We start from the raw sequence: 6000 nt of genomic DNA, 5'->3' as shown, positions 1-6000 counted from the left end.
CTAAAGAGTTCATTAAAACATGGAAAACACTTCCCTACGTCCGGCTGATAACGTGTAAGCGTCCGCCTCCTCTGCTGCCAACCACGTGTCCTGTGACATCCACTATTTGTTCATCGTCCTGCCTTCACGTGTCCTCGCGCACGAACTGCACCATCCATTGACCCACCTCCTCGAGGTATGTTGTACAGTTTTTGCAACATTATGTATGTTGCACAAATTTTCTGCAACTAGACATTTGTTGCAAAAAAATATAAATGTTTATGTAACATGATTCTACTGTAAAAAGATTACAAATATTTCTGCAACATGATCTTTGTTGCAGAAAATATTCTATAACAAACATGGTTGCAAAAAAGAATTATACAGATGTTTTCGCAACACAATCCTTGTTGCAAAAAATATTTATATAACAAACTTTCTTTCAAAAAATATTCTACTTCTGTTTCCAGAATAAACTCTTTGTTGCAGAAAATATTTTACACGTATTTCTCATGCAGATCTTTGCACGACGCGGATCTGTAGAGGCTCAGACGAAGCAGTGGTTTCTGCAACAAAGTCGTCGTTGCGGGAATTAATGAGTAGGGGAGAGGATAAACAAGGCGTGGCAGGAAATTGATCGGATGACTGCCCACGGTAGATCCAACGGCCATCGAGGTGGTGGACGTATAGTACATGTCCGCCGGTGGACGCGTAACAGTTCCCTTTAAAACATCAAGGAATTGTCCTAACCAGATTTCATAAGTATCATTCCATAAACTAGTTCCATGCACAGTTAAGGCATGCGTTGCATTATTACAAGACCTTGGACACACATGAAGATTTACATTATCAAAACTGACTCTCAATTAAAAATTTATCTTCTGAAACAGAGCGCCCACACGCGCTAGGTCGTAATCCTGGTTAGAAATTGCTTGTTTCAGCACCATGGAGTCCTTTTCAAAAAAGGCTTGGTGACACCCCATGTTGATTGTTGCATTAATCACGTTTAGTAATGCTAGTGTTTCAGCATGCAGGGCATCAGAGATATGTTCCAGATTTCCTACGTCTGCAGCTATGAGCGTTCACAATCATCTCTTTCCGTAAACCCCCACCCTCCAGAATGTGTAGTTTCATGAAATGCATCATCGGTGTTTATTTTCGGAACTCGCTTGGTGGAGGCGCCAATTTTTGGGTATTTATTTGTTTTCTGGTCGTCCTCCTCTGCTTGAGATTTTTGTATTCATAAGTATGTTGATTAATAGAAGACGAATATTTCTTTGGTGCCAAATTAAGCAACGTAATGTACACACCAACTACTCCAAGATCTTGACCACATGTTCTGAGTATGTACCACCCACATGGTCATAACAGAGATAATGAGGCTTTGGATTAACAGTTGAAGGAGGACCTAGTTTATCAAAATGTGTGAAAGATTTTTATCATTAATCAGTGCATCATACATAGCGTCCAACAACAACATGTATCATTTGATGTTTCACACGAATCAGTTTTCATTTAAGATTGGTTTATACTAAACCTTTTTACTTGTAAACTCATTTTTACAATATGATCTCAGCTATCGTACTTTAGTGCGCAATCTGATAAATTGGACTAAAGCATATTCGTGCTATAGATTAAATTAAAACACCATTTGTTACATATATAACTTTTTAACAAATCTAGATATTAGTTTCCAGTTGAATATATAGCAAACATTTCCCTTTTAGTATGTTTTGCTTTTGGAATCGCTTGCATCCAAGGAAACTAATTGGCTTGCATACCTTCGGTGGTTAGTTTGGCATAGCCAGATAAATTATTGTTCACTTATATTTATCATGTGAGAAAATATCTCGTTGGATGTTTCTAGGCTATATGGTTGTCTCTCATATAATCAGAACGAAAGAATATGGTTGTCACTTGTATCATCGAAAAATATGATTGTCTCTTGTATCATCTCAGAAAAATATGGTTGTATCTCTAAGGCGGAGGTGCATGCGGAATACTCGACTGCTTGTTCTACCTTACTTGTTAGCAAACTAGACGATGCCCCGCACGTTGCGGCGGGAGCCTTGTTAGAAAAATGTATGAATAAGTGATAGAAGACTAAAATTAATAAAAATAAATATAATGTTTTCTTATATGACTTATTTCTCTAGAAAAAATAATGCTTGAGGTGGTATGTTTTGCAGAGTAAATTGCCAAAAACTACCACATTTCGCGCAAACGTGTCTAGTGGCTACCACTTTACGATTTTTTGCGAAAAACTACCAAAAATTTACTAATCTGTGGCAAAAAACTACCAATTTTTTTAACTGCCCGATTTAGCGATTTTAACCGTTTTTCTGACAAAATTGGCCCACATGTCAGGTGCCAGGCTGGCTAACTTTGCCGGCCCCGTGCAGACGGTCGTTAACGGCGCCCGCTTGCCGTCTCCGTCGAAGCGGCGGTCAAATAGGTCAGCTCTGCTCCCTCCTCACTCACTTATCCTCTCCCTCTCCCTCTTCCTCCTGCTCTCACCCTCTCACCGTCGCCGCGAGCGCCATTGTTGTCGCTTGAAGTTGAAGATGTCGTTCTGCAAAGAAGAGGAGAGCTCGGACGAGGACATCTGCATGGTTTTCATGGATCAACAACTCTTTGTAAGTACATCATGGTGGAACAGAGATAGGTTTAGGGTTAGGTTAGGGTTAGGTCATCCAAAATGTGTCGAAGTTTATTTTGGTTTGATTCCAAGCTTCATTTGCAGAAAACCCCTGACACTGTGATGGATCCATCTTTCTGTGGTTCTTTCCCTGAATCTGAGCCTACATGCATGATGCATCATCAGAGGTCGAAGAAGATGGTAGCTTTCGAAGGTTCTTTGACTGGGAGGCGCTTCCTGGGTTGTCCTGTGCAGCAGGTATAAATTTTGCTAGTGGAGCTGTTAAATGCTAAATAAGGTGCTGAATTTAAGTGTTAACTGAATTTAAGTGTTAATTGAATTTAAGTGTTAACTGAATTTATGTCTGCTGCTAGATATAGTGATGTTTGCTTAGTTTTGGGAGAGTAGTTAACTGAATTTAACAGTTAACTGAATTTAACAGTTAACTAAATTTATCTCTGCTGCTAGATATGGTGGTGTTTGCTTAGTTTAACTGTTTTGAGAAATTTAGAATGTAGCTGTTAAGTGAATTTTGTTCTGTTCTGTAGGATGAAGGTGTGAACCGTGGGGTGGTGAAGTGGGTGGATGCTCCTTGGCCAGAGATTTTACAAAGGTGCCTATCAAGGCTTTAGGAAATGTATCAGGAGCAGAACTTTGGTAGGTGAAGGATCAACAAGCTCATGACAAAGAGGTGGTGAAGCTAAAGAAGGAAATTGACTTCCTATCAAACAACAACAGCAAGTTGGTGGAAGATGTATCCAAGCTTTTTGACTATCAAGATGGCAAGATGTCTCGTGACATGGACTATACCAGTGAGGCAATAAATAAAAAGAAGAAAGAACTTGAGGATCAGGCAAGGATTGAGATAAGTATGGAAAAGCTGAAGCTTGCCAAGGAGCAGAGGTGCATTCTTCAAAGCCAAGAAGATATCATTCAGAACATGAGGAAGGCCATGAAGGAAGTGCAAGTGGACAGGGACCTACTTAAGGAAGAGAAGAAGAAGCTGGAGTATGTTATTGCTGATCTGCTAAAAGTTGGGCATTGCACCAAAGATGGAGAGGATCAAGGCAATAGGATGAGTGAAGACCTACTATGGTCAGTTAAGTAATAGGCCTATATATATAGCTGGCCTTGGATGTTAGCTGTATATTTTTGGGTAAGTGTCATGTGGTTTCACAACCTGAATCAAGATGGATGATATGAGCTAGCTACTGTTATGGTTTAAGAACTTGTTGCTTTTATCTATGATGTAATGACTTTTATGTTAAGACCTAATATGGTAAGTTAAGTTAGTTAACTGACAGTAGCTTATAGTTTCATAAATATAGTAGCTACTAGTGGAAACTGACATTAGATATAAACTGACAGTAGATATTAACTAAAATTCAGACATTGTTAACTGAATTTTACACAGTGTTTACTGAAATTCAGACACTGTTAACTGAATTTCAGACAGTGTTTACCAAAATTCAGACACTGTTAACTGAATTTCAGACAGTGTTTACTGAATTTCACAAACTGTTAACTGAATTTCAGACAGTGTTTACTGAATTTCACACACTGTTAACTGAATTTCAGATAGTACCATCATACAACATGCACACCACAACAGATTAGAAATATAGCAACATGCACACTGCAACCAGCAACAGTTCATACCAACCAGCAACAGAAATACCAAAAGTACTTCCCATCCAAGCAGCAACAGATCATACCAAAAGTAGTTCTAACTTATATGCTGAAATATACCAGCATACCTAACCAGATTACAGATTCCATTAGTTCTAACTTATATGCTGAATATATAGCAGCATACCTAACCAGTAGTACTTCTAACAGCCTTTGAGCGGCGCACTTCAGTTGTTCTTCAGATTCTTGATGCGCTCTGAGCGGCGCACCACACCCACCACCAACTTCTTTGTCTCCCTCTTCTTCTTCTTGTTTCCGCCAGTGAAGACTGGCGGAATGATCTGCACTTCAGGGTCGAGGACGGCCGCCGGCAGCGCGAGGACAACATCGGTCACCCTCTCCGTCCTCGAGGCCAGACGGGTAGGATCCGGCTGCGGTGCCGTCATCCTCGATGAGCGGTACATCCACCACCTTGTGAGCTGTGTCGGGTCGGTGGTACGCTGCACCTCCCTCATCGCCCAAAGGATGACGGCGGAAGGTGGGACGCAGTAGCCGGGGGGGAAGGCACGGAGCTTCTCGTCCTCTTGCATGACCTTGATCAGGCCACGAGCGTGGTTCCGCATCATCTCGATGCTTGGGAACCAGCCCGTGATTTCACGAAGCTGCTCGTGGATCTCTTCGTTGTCGTCGGCGAGATCTTGCATGGCCTTCTACAGCCAATCGTAACGTCCATTGCGCCGGCGGTTGCGTCGTGTGGGAGGGAGGAGATGGGGGAGAGCGAAGAGAAGGAGGGCGGCGGTTTCTATGTAGGAAGAGATGGGGGAGTGGTGCGAAGAGACGGTGGGTGGGTGTGTGGTCTTTTCATCATTTACAGCAGCCAGACTCGGAAACCGAAACGGCCACCGCTTGCAAACAGCACGGCCGCACGCACGCACGCTAACACTAAATAGAGAAGTAGTAGTAACTTGATAAGTTCCTATTACTATCCCATTGGCATTGCTCGCAGCATTTCTACCCGAGGTGATGTGTTCGAGCCCCAGGCCTCCCCTTTTTTTTGTAATTTTGTTAAATCAATTGGCCTACATCAAATTCATCTTAAACAAACACAGTCTGAGTACAAACACACAATCTTAGTAGCATCAAATATAATTCATCTTAGTAGCACATCACAGTCTGAGTACAAACACACAATCTTAGTACAAACCAGCAATCTTAGTACATCAAATTCATCTTAGTAGCAGATCACAATGGTGGAACTACCCAGCAATCACAGTTTCAATGGTTTCCACTTCCATTAAAATAGGCTTCAAACCTGCTAGTAGGTTTCCTCTTCCTCTTGCCTGATAATATCACAATAGCTCCAGTGGATGTTCTAGGTGCATTGAATCCCCTTCTTGATGCCCTTGTTGGTGCTCTTGGAGCTGCTGTTGAAACTGTTGATGTTGTTGCTCTTGGAGCTGCTATTGAAACTGTTGATGTTGTTGCTCTTGGAGCTGCTGTTGAAACTGTTGATGTTGTTGCTCTTGGAGCTGCTGTTTTTTTTCTTTCTCATTGTGTTAGGACCAAGTGGTGGAGCAGATGAGGCTGGGATGTGTGAACTTTGGTCTTGATGTGCTCTTTCTGGAGGTACTTGGGTAGCACTAGAGGAACCATTGAAAATTGCTCTATTCTCCTGCATGGAAAAATAAAAATAGTTATTGATTAGTCCACACCTAACCTAAATTCAGGAAACATATAATGCAAAATGTTAAATG

This window comes from Hordeum vulgare, chromosome 4H, assembly GCF_904849725.1.
Source record: "Hordeum vulgare subsp. vulgare chromosome 4H, MorexV3_pseudomolecules_assembly, whole genome shotgun sequence".
NCBI lineage: Eukaryota > Viridiplantae > Streptophyta > Magnoliopsida > Poales > Poaceae > Hordeum > Hordeum vulgare.
This window is presented reverse-complemented; position numbering follows the sequence as displayed.